Raw genomic sequence first — 13780 nt, 5'->3', positions numbered from 1 at the left:
TCCTGCTTGGAAGGCACTTCAGATTTTAAAAGCAAAGTGATCATGGGCTCTGAAGTCCACCCCCACAGGTGACACACATCTAAAGTGGCTAATTTTCTGAATGGAGCTGATTTCCAAAACCCTTCCATCCCGCTCTTTGGATAGGGTAGTAGCAGTGAGCCAGAAGGTCACAGGTGTCTTTCCTCGTGATGGAGTGACATCGTCAAGACAGGGTTAATTACAGTAATTACAGGCTGCGGTGTGACACCGGATTGCTCTGCTGGAAGCCTGTTAGCTACTAAACATCCCAAACATCCCAACCTGCACTTAAACGTGAATCACCCACACAGTGGGGAGAGGGGGTTGCTGATGTGGAGCCAAGCAGCACCATGATGAGCCATCATGAGCTCTAGGGGCAAGGAAAGCTTGAAAAAGGCTTTTCATTTCACCCCAGCAGAGCCCAGCTGACGGCACATATATCTCCTGCCCTGGAATAAACCCTGGCAGTACCGGGACACACATACTATGCGTGTATGGGGCTGCCAGCGTCCTGTTAAAGACGTGCCTGTGGGGTTTTGGGGGGTCATTTGAGTTCTTGGGATGACTTGGCCACAGTGGATCACGCTGAATGGTCCCTAGTGACTCCTCCCTGCCCTGCCTGTCAGGGCAAAAAAGCTTTTCCAGGGTTCTGGGGTAAAACCCAGCTATTTTTTAACATCATTCTGGAAGGGGGAAAAGGAAATCAGGTTTTCTAAGGTGCAGCAGAGGACACAGGCTTCAGGGAGAAGCAGCCTGGCAGCTTCTGGAGTAAGGCAGGAGGCTGTGGGTTCATCATTCATAATCCCCTAAATGGTGACTTGGAGAGCAGGAAAAGATGAGGTTTTAGTTTAAGCTTTACTAAGTGCTGCTTTTTGCACCACTCTTGAATAATAAATTGATGCCACAAGTGCACCTTGGACCCACAGCCTGAGAATTAAACCCTTCTTCTACCAGCCAGGTTTTCTTTCCATTCACTAATCAGTTTCCATCTCTCTGTTTGTTGTTGGTGGGGGTAGTTTGGGGTTTGTTTGTTTGGGGCTTTTTTGTGGGTTTTTTTGTTTCTCTGTGCACTCCCATGATCTCAGGGAGTCTCTTGGGTGACTCCCTTCCAGGCTTTCAGGCACAGGGTGGGATCTTCTGAACTGCAGCCTCACTGTGTGTTTCAGGTTTGAAATCCAGTTAAAGTACTTGAGGTTCTGCTCACATTGGACCATCATGTCCCAGAATAACATCCATGGATGCATTGATGCTTGGGATAAACGCAATGGGGCACTCAGGGGGGGAATGTGAGCAGATCTGTGGACTGAAACAAGTCCTTTTCCTGGAAAAGACAGCAGGGGAAACAAAAGGCACGTCAGGATATTAAAATAATCAGGTTTGTGTAATGAATGAATTTTTAAAAAGGAAAACCAAAGGGGAAAAGGCAGAAATTCGGGAGATAAACAAAGACTGAATTTTCCAATCCCTATTCATTTCAGGGAATGAGCACTTTCTGCTTGAGATGTAACTTTTTCTGGAGGAACCTCAAACCTGAGAAAATTTCACCAAACCAAACATGTCGGTCCCACTTTCTTAACTTCTGCACGGATCCAGGATGTGTGGCCACTTCAGCCCTGCCTCTTCCTGCAGGTAAGGACACAAAAACATGGCCCAGGATCAATAACCCATGTGTCTCCCTTCCTATCACCAGCCCCAGCAGCACTTTGCAACTCCAATTTCCCCACTTTGCATTTTGATTTCCAACAATCCAAGGGCTGGATGTGTCTGGACTGGCGGGAAGCAGGAGCTTGTCCCTGTCCTAAAATTTCTCCTGAAAGCCAAAGGCAAGGGCACATCTTGGAGCAGCAACAGACCTACAGCATCCTATCTCCAAGGAAAGTCTGCATGCAGGGCACTCACCCAGGGCTTGCCTCCTGGCAGCAGGACAGTCAGGGACCACTCCCAGATGGCTGATGGATGAGTGGGACACCCCAGTGCCAGGAGGCAGAATCCTGATGCAGCCAGACCCAGGCACGGAGCATCCTGGCTGCCTGTGTCCTTGTTGGGGCAGACTCAGGGTGCTCCAGGGCCACCGTGTGCAGCCCAGCCCAGGAAGTGGAGCCCAGCCGGTGCCACTGTGGAGAGCCAGGCTCCAGCTGCCAGGCGCTGTCCTGGGGCTGCAGATGATCCAGTTCCACAGTGCCATGGGATCCCTGTAATTGCTGCGTCCCTGGGTGGGCTGATGCCCCACAGGACCAGCGATGCTGGCACATTCCCTTCAGGAGGACTCGTCACTGCTCACCAGGACAGGGACATGTGAGTGCCAGGGCAGGGTTGAATGGTGTCCCGAGGGAATCCGTGGGGCTCCTCTCCTGGCTGCCTGTGCCCTGCAAGTCCCAGGTCCCATCCCATGACAGCAATCCCCCTACCATGCACTGCCACACCCCTGAACCTACCACCCTGGCCCATTTCACCATCTCCAGCTGCAGGTTGATCTCTCTCCAGGGCTGGGCCTAAAGCCACGCATTTTTCCCAGGAAATCTCCCACACATCCCTTGCAGGGTGCCTGGCTGTCCAGGCAGGGACATCTCCCTTATCTGGGGTGGCAGATCTGGCCCAGCACCACAGGATCTCATGGCAGTGGAATGGGATGGGGCCAGTGTTTCCCCACAGCCTGATCATGGTTTCTGGCTCGGGAGAAGCTGATGGAGGGAAGCAGCTCCTCACTGGTCCCCAGGGACATCTCCCCAAGGCATGGGAAGGAAATGTAGCCACAGGGAAGGTCAAAAAGGTGTGGGCAGCCAAGCCTGAGCATCCTCACCTTGCCTTGAAGCTATGGCATTGCTTGGCCACATCCTCATTAGTGGAGAGGAGTAGAGGGGAGAAGGGAAGGCACTGGCAAGGCTGGCACTATGCCTTTCCCCAGGTGCCTGGAAGCACTGCCAAATGCAGGGCTTCCCTCTCTGCAAGACCACTGAGATTTCAGAGGCATTTTCACATCTTTCCTCTTCATCTTGCCATAGGTCACGCTCTCCTATCTCCAGGAATCTCCACTGTGAGCACTCCTGCAGGCACAGGAGGGAGGGAGGGAGCTGCCATTGCACAGCAGCTCTGCCATCCTCAGAACAAGCACCTCTGGGACACAGCAGAGATGTCCGGGACAGCTTTTTGGCTCCCATTGGCATTTCTGGGGATGCCCAGGGATGCCCAATGCTGACCTTCCTTGCCTACAGTTCAGTGCTTCTGGAGAAGAGGCAATGGGATGGCAGGAGAGAGGCTGGCAGGTGAGCTTGGGGGACAGGGAAGGGGACGGTGACAGCACCCTGCTCCCGTGGGGCATTGCACAGAAGGGCCACACCAGTCCCTGAGCCACCAGGAGCAGGTTCATCCCGTGGGAGCAGCACTCCAGAGGCAGATGCAATGTGTGTTTGACACAGCAGAGCAAAACACAGAGAGCAGGAGGATACTGGGCAGGCTGCGCCAAAAGATTTACTTTGGGAGAGGGGTCCCTGGGGACCCGACGAGGGTGGGATTCGAACCCACGCGTGCAGAGCACAATGGATTAGCAGTCCATCGCCTTAACCACTCGGCCACCTCGTCTCCTGTGGCAGCCCCCTTTTTTAGCAGAATTTTTTTTAGCAGAATTTTTTTTTTATTTTTTTTTTTGCTCACAGATAGCAAAACTGGAGCTGGTTCTTCAGGGTGTCCTTTGGTGAGCAAGGCTGGGCAGGCAGAGCCCTGGCAGCCCCTGTCACAGCAGGGCAGGGAGACAAGCAAGCATTTGTGACTCATTTGCCTCTCTCCCTGTTCCCTTTTGTGTTCATGGGGCAGCAAAGGGCAATGTGGCATTTATTGTTGCCATGAAAATGCATGCACCAGGCATCTCCATTACTCACCCACACACAACCTGTGTCCAGAGGGTTTTCCTACATGATTTGGCACCAGTTGTGCAAAGCAATAGGGAAGGAAGGTGGTGGGGGTCCAGACAGCATCTAATGTATCTGGCATTTCTCAAATTCTCTGGTTTCTGGGAACAGTTTGGGCCATCTCTCCACTGTGAGGAGTGAAGGGAGAAGCAAAAGGAAACATTTCAGCCCCAGAGTAGAGTCGCCGGGGTCAGAGCACTGGGGACTGACAGTGCTCAGAGCAGGACAAAGACCCCCAGCAGTGCCCCCAACTTGGGGCAGGGAGGAAAAATAGCCCCCCAGGCTGAGGCACCACTGGGAGTCGAACCCAGGATCTCCTGTTTACTAGACAGGCGCTTTGACCAGCTGAGCCATGGCGCCCACTGGCCCTGCTGGCACTGAGTGCTCCTGAAAACACCTGACCCTCTGCCCACCACTCTCCCCCATGTCCCACACTGCTGCCTCAGGTTTGGGGTTCCCCAGCTCCAAAGCCCATCTCTTCTTGCTGCTGGGGAACCAGTGCCAGTGCTGACTTGAGCCCCTGGCACAGGGAGCCCAACACATCCTGCAAGCAACACCAGCTGGGTTTGGGGGTCCCCAGGCCCTACAGGGACATGCTGCCCCCTCCCCTTGCCCTGGCAGAGCTGTGCCAGCTGCCACCCTACAGTGTCCTGAGGTGACAGCCTCAGTCTCATCTCCCTCTCTGGCTACTTCCCACCAGCACCAATGGTCACCCAAAGACAATGGTCACCACAAGAGACACTGTGAGCCCCGTGGGGAAGGGACACTGGGTGCCACCACAGCGTGCAGCACGTGGGCAGGGAGGGAAATCTCTGCGGGCATTTCCTCACTGCCTGCCTTGGGATGCCAGGAGGCAATCCCAGGTTAGACGCAGCCGCAGGCAGCCCAGGGATTTTTTGGAGGGATCTGGGTGTCTCTGGAGGCCCCGCATCCATCAGGGAGGGGTCTTGGAGAGGCAAAAGGACGTGGAGATGCTGGGGGTTGATCCCAGGGCCTCTTGCATGCAAAGCAAGCGCTCTCCCGCTGAGCTACATCCCCCTGACACAGCCTCTGCCCTGGCGTTCTCCTCACTCCGAGGAAGTGCCTGTCTCTGCTGCCTTCCCCTGGCGCCCAAGCTGGGGAAAGGGGGTTCAGGTCTTTGCAGGCGCTGGGGGTCCCTCAGGTGTCACTGGGCTGGCGAGGGGGTTGGAACAGGGGGAATAACTGTGGGGCAGAGCAGGGACGTGATTTTCTGGGCGCAGAGGCCGCGTCAGGGGCCGAGCGTAGCTGTGCCATGGCTGTGTGGGCCGGCTGCTCTGCAGGCCGGGGCGGAGGCGGGGAGTGGGAATGTGCGGCCATGTTTGCAGTGTGCTGAGGTGTGCCGCGGTCAGCAGCGGATGTGTAAAAAGAAGGGCTCGTCCGGGATTTGAACCCGGGACCTCTCGCACCCTAAGCGAGAATCATACCCCTAGACCAACGAGCCGGGGTGCGCTACCCCTCCCGCGCCCCGCCCTCGCCCGGCCCGGCCCGGCCCGGCCCGGCCGCTGCGCGGACGCCGCTGCCCGGGAACCCCGGCCCGGGGCCGCTCCCTGCGCACCGCCCGCGCCCGCAGCCCCGCCGGGACACAGCGGGGGCAGAGCGCTGCGCGCATGCCCCGCACACTGCCCCGCACACTGCCCCGCACACCCGCACTCCGCACTGCTGCCCGCCACAGCGCGGCGCCACCCGCACCGGGGCACGGCTGTCCCCCGATGGTGGGGCCGGGGCTGTGATGGCCGAGGGGTGAAGGCGTTGGACTCGAAATCCAATAGGGGTTCCCTGCGCAGGTTCGAATCCTGCTCACAGCGATGGGTTTTGCCTGCCTGGATGGGTGTTGACCCCTGTGGTGTTCACGCCCATCTTACCTTCCCAAGGGAAAATGCAGCATCGTAGGGCAGGGAGCCATGGACTCCTGACTCTGGGGCCAGGGGAAATCGTCCCGGCCGAGAGCATGGGGAGCACGGGGATAGGCACCCCGGGTGTCAGTGGTGGGGCTGCTTCCTTTTACCAATAGGCCAGCTGGGACCCACGCCAAGCCCAGAGCAGTGGGGCCAAGGGGCCCAACAGTGCAGGTTTGGAGGGCGTTTCCACCTTCAGGTGTGAGGAGACCTGGATCCAACTCCCAGAGGAATCGTCCCTTTGGGCAGAGCCTGTCTTGTTTTTCTCTGGAGGTACAGAGCCCTTTGGGGTCTTCCTCTTGTTCCCCTCCAGTTACGGCAGCTTGGGGCTGGGCAGGATGAGTGGGGCAGCTCAGGGTAGTGGCATGGGGTGTGGGCACCCACTGTGCACCACTGCTGTCCCCCACTCCTGGGCCAGCCATGACTGCAGGCAGCACCAGCGCTTTTCAGGGAGGGCTGCCGGGCTCTGGTGGCCCCGCATCCATCAGGGAGGGGTCTGGAGAGGCAAAAGGACATGGAGATGCTGGGGGTTGATCCCAGGGCCTCTTGCATGCAAAGCAAGCGCTCTCCCGCTGAGCTACATCCCCTGTGCAAGGACAGGATGGTGCCCAGGAGTCCCTGCTGTCCCTATGGTCCACCTGCCCCTCTGGCCACTGGATCTAGGGAAGTTATGCACTATGGACACCTCCAAATGCCAGCCCCATATCCTAGGCACCATAAGATGGATTTACCTGTTCCAGGCTGTGCCAGGGGCAAAAGGCAACATCAGCCACCCTCCTCAACTCCCAAAATTGTGGGGCACAGGTCTGGGGCATGATTCTCACTTAAGGTATGAGAGGTCCTGGATTCATCTCCTGGATGAGCCCACCTTTTGGGCACCCACTTTCTCTGGCTGGCACATGGGACTGTGGCATAACCAGGGCTTGGCAGAGAGGGCTGGGTGCCCCTTCCTGATTGGGTAGGCAGGATGAACCCCCAAGGCTGGCAGTGTGTGCCCCAGGGGTGAGGGGACTCAGCCAGCCCCTCTCCCTCCCTTGCACAGGGGATGTAGCTCAGCGGGAGAGTGCTTGCTTTGCATGCAAGAGGCCCTGGGATCAACCCCCAGCATCTCCATGTCTTTTTCCCTCTGAGAGCTGCTGTATCCGTGGGCATTGCTGGAGGATGCTTCCCCGTGCTGCCTGTCTTGTGGCCAAGGCACCTGAATTTTTTCCAGCTGTCAGTAAATATCCCTGTATGTTCCCTTTTCCCAGCCCTCCAGGTGTGGGTACTAGGGCTGAGCAGAGCCCCGCACCAGGGTGGGGGATGGCATAGCCCAAGCCAAAGTGGGGTGTCCCCAACCCCCCCCTTACCAGTGGCTGTGATGGCCGAGTGGTGAAGGCGTTGGACTTGAAATCCAATAGGGGATTCCCTGCGCAGGTTCGAATCCTGCTCACAGCGATGGGTTTTATCCGCAGCTGGATGGGGTTGCGGTGTCCCTTCCCTTGGGATTTTGATCCTGGGGAGCAGGAAAGGGCAGTGCTTTTGTGCTGGGCACTGGTGGGTTTGTGGACTCTGGGCTCGGCTTCTGGATGACCCCTCCTTTTGGGCACCTGTGGCCAGGCATGGACTCTGTGGTGTCAGGGCATGGATGTGGTGGCACTGCCTGGCAAAGAGGGCACAGGCAGCCTCCCCAGCTGGGCAGCCCCTGGGCTGGGATGGTCCCATCACTGCCAGGAGCAAGATGTTTCCCGGTGCCCGTGGGCACAGCCATGGCCAGGGCTGGTCCCCTCCCGGGTGGGGAAGGAGCTGTCAGGGCAGCTGGGGACAGCTGAGTGGGGGGCCACGCTGCCACTGCAGCCTCAGGGGGAAGCTTTGCCATGGTGCATCCCCCTCCTTTGGGGACCCCTTCCAGAGGTAGATGCGAGTTTATCATCACTGGCCTGTGGAGGAGGTGGGTTTGAGGAGGGAAAAAAATGTGGAGATGCTGGGGGTTGAACCCAGGGCCTCTTACATGCGAAGCAAGCGCTCTTCCGCTGAGCTACATCCCCTGCCTGTGCTCCCCACACAGGGGGGTTTTGCTGACCCCCCTGCTCCTCGTGGCCCCATTTTAAAACCAGGCAGGTGCACCCATAGCCATGCTGTGCTGTGTAGAGTGGGAGCTTCAGATAAAGTTTAGAAACTCCCACTGAATCATGAGGTGCAGAGAGGAACCCCTGGCTTTCTAAACTTTTCAGAGAGGAGCCTGGGTGTGGCTGGATCCAATCTTAGCCCCAGACTTTGTCAGTGGTTTATCTCTAAAATATTATATAGGTGTAGTAGAAGCTTTATACAGCTTTATCATGCAGGATTAAAAATAAAGCAGATATACTTATATAAATATATATGGTTTATTATGATGATTAGGCAAAAAAGATCTTAATCAGAATTACTTGCTACACAATATAGGCGCTATAACAATTATTACAATATAGTGCACTATGAAGCAATATTGAAGCAATTATATTAAAGCAAATGTATGAAAGCTACCAAAACCAATTATTAAATAGAGCTTGATGTTTCTCACCCAGACCAATGACTGGGGACAAAATCTCTTTGGCTCAGCCTTAAGGAGTGACCTTGAGGAGTGTCCCCACTCCAGGGGAGAATCTCCACAAATACACTTCAAGAAAGGATCTGTCAGAAAACCCTGCCATTAAAATTTGGGACTGGGTTTTTATAGTATAAAAGGATGGCCTGTGAGTCAGATATGTCCAGGCCAGCTGTGCCAGCTCAACAGCTTTCGTAAAGTTATCAGTAATATTGCTTGTTTGTTCCTTTATCCAGGTATTTTACCAGATCTACTATATCTACATCTCACTATCAAGATGTTTAAATTTGGGATTGATGAGTCATGCTGGTTTCAGCTTTATTCAAAGCCAAAAGCAGTGTGACCCCTTTTTCTTCATTTAGCCTGGAAATAGGGCTTTGTCTGAGTTGTTTCCCCCTTTCCAGGCAGAGCATCCTGCTACAAATGCCCAGGTGACACTCCCACAGCCAGGGAAGAACGAGGGCGACCTCTCAACTGTGACCATCCATCAAAGAAAAATGGAGCTGCCACAGGTCCTGTCTCAACCCAGCCAATTCTGTGAGTACTGAAAGTGAAAAAAGGGTTTCCTGCCCTCACATACCACCTGGCTCGTTGGTCTAGGGGTATGATTCTCGCTTCGGGTGCGAGAGGTCCCGGGTTCAACTCCCGGACGAGCCCTTATTTTGGGCACCCACGTGCCTTGGGATGTAGTGGGACCAGGGCCAGGGTGGTGAGAGGGCAGCTGTGGCTCTTGCAGAGCAGGGATGGGCACAATGATTTGGGTGGGCACATCCCTAAACCAGCACCTGGGAGGGTGCAGTCCAGCCTGTGACAGTCAGGTTTGGAGCCCTGGGGGCAGAGTGGGGTTGGTGGTGGGGGCGAGGGGACTTGGCCAAGCCCCTCTTGCTCTTGTACATGGCGATGTAGTTCAGTGGGAGAGCGCTTGCTTTGCATGCAAGAGGCCCTGGGATCAACCCCCAGCATCTCCATATCCTTTTGCCTCTCCAAGACCCCTCCCTGATGGATGCGGGGCCTCCAGAGACACCCAGATCCCTCCAAAAAATCCCTGGGCTGCCTGCGGCTGCGTCTAACCTGGGATTGCCTCCTGGCATCCCAAGGCAGGCAGTGAGGAAATGCCCGCAGAGATTTCCCTCCCTGCCCACGTGCTGCACGCTGTGGTGGCACCCAGTGTCCCTTCCCCACGGTGTCTCTTGGGGTGACCACCTGTGCTGGGAGGACCAGCCGGGGGGCAGGAGGGCTCTGGGTGCCCAAAAACAAGGGCTCGTCCGGGAGTTGAACCCGGGACCTCTCGCACCCTAAGCGAGAATCATACCCCTAGACCAACGAGCCGGGGTGTACAACTTGCCCTGCACCCCCCCTCTGGCCCGGGACACCCCGGACACTTCCGCGCTTCCCAGCAAAACGGCGCTCCAGGCACACGCTGCCACACGGGCCCTGCCTGCGCAGGGACACCGCGCACACACGCACCCATACAACGCTTTACAGCCCTTCCACACCGCACACACGGCACCCACTCACACTTCCCACGCTGATCACTGCGCTCCCCTCTCTCCCGCCCACATCCCATGCGCACCCACACCAAAGGGCACCGACAGCCCCTGACACACAGACACGGCCATTCGCTCCCACCGAGGACAAACACAGCTCACAGGCGATCCCGCAGGAGATCGGCTTCGCGGGATGCCCCACAACGAAAGGCGGCAGAAAAAGCACCGGCCATTCCACCTGCTGCAAAGGCCGCCGAGGGGCTTTTTGTGGAGGAAAGAGGCGCTGGAAGTGGGACATGCTGGATCTGGCACCTCGCAGCCACAGCAAGAGGCACCTCCCTGCTCTCAGAGTGTGCAAGGCCACACAGAGCCCTGGCTGCCCCTGAGCCCCCAACAGGGTCTGGGAGGTGCAGAGTGGGGGGCAGAGGGGCTGCACCCCGGCTCGTTGGTCTAGGGGTATGATTCTCGCTGAGAGTGCAAGAGGTCCTGGGTTCAACTCCCAGATGAGCACTTGCTTTTGGCCACCCACCATCTCCAGCGCTGAGGGTGACCCTTCCTGGCTGGGTACATCCCTGTGGGAAGGATGGACTGGCAGCAAGGTGCTGCTGGAGGAGGAAAGTGTAGCTCAGATCAACCCCCAGCATTCTTATGTCCTTTTTCCTTCTCAGTCCCCTCCCTGCTGGATACAGGGCTGCCAGAGTTCCCCAGGAAGGGCCTGGGGCTGCGTCCTGGCATCCCAAGGCTGTGTAAAAATCTCATGGCTTTTTCTCTACCCTGCCTGGATGCTGCAGCGCATAGGAGGCCTTTTTCTTCCTTCTCCACAAGGCTCAGGGTGTCTCTTGATGTGAACATCGATGCTGGGGGGAGCAGCTCAGAAGGAGGAGGGTAGTGGGTGCCAAATAGGCAGATTCATCCAGGAGTTGAATCCAGGACCTCTTGCACTCTAAACAAGAATCACACACTCAGACTAATGAGTCGGGATGCACTGCTACCCCAGGGATGTGGGACAGGGCGATGAGGGGGAATCCACTCAGCATCCTGGGGAAATGTTCCACATCCCCACACCACTGCCCTCAGTATCTTTTTCCTCACCTCTTCCAGGTCTGCAAAACCTGAAGAATCCCAGGGTTATCAAAGTCCCTGCTCCCGAGGGTGAGGCTGCGGGTGCTCTGGCTGTTCATGACGCTCCCACATAACACATCCTCCTGGGAGCCCCAGCGTGTGAATCTGGGCGTTGGGCAAAACCCATCGCTGTGAGCAGGATTCGAACCTGCGCAGGGAACCCCTATTGGATTTCGAGTCCAACGCCTTCACCCCTCGGCCATCACAGCCCCGGCCCCACCATCGGGGGACAGCCGTGCCCCGGTGCGGGCGGCGCCGCGCTGTGGCGGGCAGCAGTGCGGAGTGCGGGTGTGCGGGGCAGTGTGCGGGGCAGTGTGCGGGGCATGCGCGCAGCGCTCTGCCCCCGCTGTGTCCCGGCGGGGCTGCGGGCGCGGGCGGTGCGCAGGGAGCGGCCCCGGGCCGGGGTTCCCGGGCAGCGGCGTCCGCGCAGCGGCCGGGCCGGGCCGGGCCGGGCCGGGCCGGGCGAGGGCGGGGCGCGGGAGGGGTAGCGCACCCCGGCTCGTTGGTCTAGGGGTATGATTCTCGCTTAGGGTGCGAGAGGTCCCGGGTTCAACTCCCGGACGAGCCCTTCTTTTTTTGGGCATCCCCCCCCTGCTCCCGCCTGGCCGGTGCGGAGCCCGACGGGACCCGGCCATCGAGTTTTACCCCTCAGGGACACCTGCAGAGCCGGGGCTTTGAGCTTAGCGTGGCACACAGAGCGTCACACGGGGCTGTGTCCTGTCCCTGGAGTCCCAACCCATTGGTCCTCAGAGTGATCCTATTTTTGAGGTGGCAGCGGGATGGGGATGGGCTGGGAAGGCCTGTGTCTTCTGGCCGTGGGACACCCGTGGCAGTGGGGCCGGTGAGCGCCATGGTTCAGCTGGCCAAAGTGCCTGTCTACTAAACAGGAGATCCTGGATTCGACTTCCAGTGGTGCCTGGGTCTGGGAGGCTGTTTTACCTCCCTGCCCCAAGTTGGGGGCACTGCTGGGGGTTTCCCACTGCCCCTTTTTGCCCTTCACAATGATGGTGCTGACTCAGAGCAATTTGGATGCACACTTTTACTGAAAGCTTATTTCAGTGTCCCCAGGGTCCCCCGCTGGACACAGCAGTGACCAGGGCATCTCTCCCACCCAGGAGCCACTCCTGTCCCTGCCCTGTGGAACCTGCAAGCCTCACAAGCAGCAGCAGGATCTGTTCCCCTCGGCATGGCTGCCCTGCCCACAGCCCACCCTCCAGGCTCCTACACCTGGCAGGGCTGGCTGGAGGGACCTGGCAGCGTCTCAGGTACCTTCCCAGGAGTGTCCGGACCTGTCCAGTGGTCAGGATGAGCCACAGGAGAGGGCGAATCCCCGCTGGGTGGGGAGAAGGGAGCTGTTTGGATCCCTTTCCAGGTAGGTCACCCAGAGCCACCCAGCATCCCGGGGCCAGTGGGGGCTTGGGGTGGTGTGGGACCAGGGCACTCTCCTCTGCCCCTCTGGGCTCCCACCACATGCAGGATGAGATTTGCACTTTGCCTTTTTTGCCCTTTCTTTGTTGTTTTTTTTTTTTTTTTTTCCAGTTACAACGAACAGGCATAATCACCGACAATTCTGATGGGAAAAATCCACCTATGCCTTCTGTGCCCACACTCCCCACAGTATCCAGGGTATCCATCCATGGTTTTAGACCTCCTTTGTCCCAGTTTGCTCCCTGTTGCACCCACCTTTCGGAAGATTATCGCCTGGCTGCTCAACAGCCACTATTGGCAGTAATCGCTCTTGTAAGGATTTCTGAGTGCTTTCTTTTCCACGAGTCTTGGATAAGAGACTTCCAGCGCCTCCACATAAGGAGCTTGGCTGGCCCTTTAGGAACTACGTCAATTTTTCCTGCCATCCCTTTCCCAAAATCTGCAGGGCACCGGTGACTTTTGACCCTGGGGAGGATGCAGATGCCAGGGTAGACCAGGCACTTGCTGGTGCCATTTCCCCTCCCGCTCCCGCCGAGTCCCCGTGTGCCGCAGGAATCCGAGCCCAGCCTAAAAGTCCCCAGTCCTCTCCGCGCGGCAGCAAAATCCCGACGAGGGTGGGATTCGAACCCACGCGTGCAGAGCACAATGGATTAGCAGTCCATCGCCTTAACCACTCGGCCACCTCGTCCCGCCGCGGGGCCGTGTCGCCCCCTGCCGGCCTGAGGCGGCCGCCGCAGCCCCTTCCCGCCCTGCCCCGCGGCCCGTCCCGGTCCTGTCGCCGGTTCGCGCACTGGAGGCCCAACGTGAAACCGGCGTCGCAACGCCCTCTTAGCGCAGTAGGCAGCGCGTCAGTCTCATAATCTGAAGGTCCTGAGTTCGAGCCTCAGAGAGGGCAGTATTTTGGGGTTTCTTGGTTTTTTTTTTTTTTTTTTTTTTTTTTTTGCGGCCGCGCGAGGCGGCTCCGCGGTGCGACCGGCCCGGACACTACGGGAGCCTTCGTCCGGCCCCCGCGGCGGGCGGTTCCCACGGGGCGGGACCCTCACGGGCGCGGGGCGGGCGGAGGCGCGGGGCGGGTGGAGGCGCGAGCCGTGCGCGGCGGGACGAGGTGGCCGAGTGGTTAAGGCGATGGACTGCTAATCCATTGTGCTCTGCACGCGTGGGTTCGAATCCCACCCTCGTCGAGATTTTGCTGCTGCCCTGGGTCCCCCATCCACAGGTAAACTATATGGGGGGGCCAGGAGAGAGACCAGCCCCCCCCTGCACTGATACCCCAAAACGCCCCCGGGTAAAAGACAGCAGCCACCCCCCTCCTCGAGAGTATCCCATATCATGAGCTTT

The 13780-nt window shown here is 57.8% G+C and overlaps 17 non-coding genes across 17 annotated transcripts; 8 read left to right on the top strand and 9 right to left on the bottom strand.

Annotated features, from left to right (window-relative positions):
- Positions 1 to 3515: 3515 nt before the first annotated feature.
- Positions 3516 to 3597, bottom strand: TRNAS-GCU. Its single transcript has one exon. It is a non-coding gene; the product is annotated as a tRNA-Ser (tRNA).
- Positions 3598 to 4209: 612 nt separating this feature from the next.
- Positions 4210 to 4283, bottom strand: TRNAT-AGU. The gene has a single exon. It is a non-coding gene; the product is annotated as a tRNA-Thr (tRNA).
- A 606-nt stretch (positions 4284 to 4889) lies between these two features.
- On the bottom strand, positions 4890 to 4961 carry TRNAA-UGC. Its single transcript has one exon. It is a non-coding gene; the product is annotated as a tRNA-Ala (tRNA).
- Positions 4962 to 5313: 352 nt separating this feature from the next.
- Positions 5314 to 5385, bottom strand: TRNAP-AGG. The gene has a single exon. It is a non-coding gene; the product is annotated as a tRNA-Pro (tRNA).
- Positions 5386 to 5667: 282 nt separating this feature from the next.
- TRNAS-CGA lies at positions 5668 to 5749 on the top strand. Its single transcript has one exon. It is a non-coding gene; the product is annotated as a tRNA-Ser (tRNA).
- A 605-nt stretch (positions 5750 to 6354) lies between these two features.
- On the bottom strand, positions 6355 to 6426 carry TRNAA-UGC. The gene has a single exon. It is a non-coding gene; the product is annotated as a tRNA-Ala (tRNA).
- Positions 6427 to 6880: 454 nt separating this feature from the next.
- On the top strand, positions 6881 to 6952 carry TRNAA-UGC. The gene has a single exon. It is a non-coding gene; the product is annotated as a tRNA-Ala (tRNA).
- A 241-nt stretch (positions 6953 to 7193) lies between these two features.
- On the top strand, positions 7194 to 7276 carry TRNAS-UGA. Its single transcript has one exon. It is a non-coding gene; the product is annotated as a tRNA-Ser (tRNA).
- A 518-nt stretch (positions 7277 to 7794) lies between these two features.
- On the bottom strand, positions 7795 to 7866 carry TRNAA-CGC. Its single transcript has one exon. It is a non-coding gene; the product is annotated as a tRNA-Ala (tRNA).
- A 1124-nt stretch (positions 7867 to 8990) lies between these two features.
- On the top strand, positions 8991 to 9062 carry TRNAP-CGG. Its single transcript has one exon. It is a non-coding gene; the product is annotated as a tRNA-Pro (tRNA).
- A 239-nt stretch (positions 9063 to 9301) lies between these two features.
- On the top strand, positions 9302 to 9373 carry TRNAA-UGC. Its single transcript has one exon. It is a non-coding gene; the product is annotated as a tRNA-Ala (tRNA).
- Positions 9374 to 9662: 289 nt separating this feature from the next.
- TRNAP-AGG lies at positions 9663 to 9734 on the bottom strand. The gene has a single exon. It is a non-coding gene; the product is annotated as a tRNA-Pro (tRNA).
- Positions 9735 to 11141: 1407 nt separating this feature from the next.
- On the bottom strand, positions 11142 to 11223 carry TRNAS-CGA. The gene has a single exon. It is a non-coding gene; the product is annotated as a tRNA-Ser (tRNA).
- Positions 11224 to 11510: 287 nt separating this feature from the next.
- Positions 11511 to 11582, top strand: TRNAP-AGG. Its single transcript has one exon. It is a non-coding gene; the product is annotated as a tRNA-Pro (tRNA).
- Positions 11583 to 13048: 1466 nt separating this feature from the next.
- TRNAS-GCU lies at positions 13049 to 13130 on the bottom strand. Its single transcript has one exon. It is a non-coding gene; the product is annotated as a tRNA-Ser (tRNA).
- A 134-nt stretch (positions 13131 to 13264) lies between these two features.
- Positions 13265 to 13337, top strand: TRNAM-CAU. Its single transcript has one exon. It is a non-coding gene; the product is annotated as a tRNA-Met (tRNA).
- A 204-nt stretch (positions 13338 to 13541) lies between these two features.
- On the top strand, positions 13542 to 13623 carry TRNAS-GCU. The gene has a single exon. It is a non-coding gene; the product is annotated as a tRNA-Ser (tRNA).
- Positions 13624 to 13780: the final 157 nt, after the last annotated feature.

The sequence above is a fragment of the Corvus hawaiiensis genome, chromosome 7, assembly GCF_020740725.1.
Source record: "Corvus hawaiiensis isolate bCorHaw1 chromosome 7, bCorHaw1.pri.cur, whole genome shotgun sequence".
Lineage (NCBI taxonomy): Eukaryota > Metazoa > Chordata > Aves > Passeriformes > Corvidae > Corvus > Corvus hawaiiensis.
This window is presented reverse-complemented; position numbering and strand designations above follow the sequence as displayed.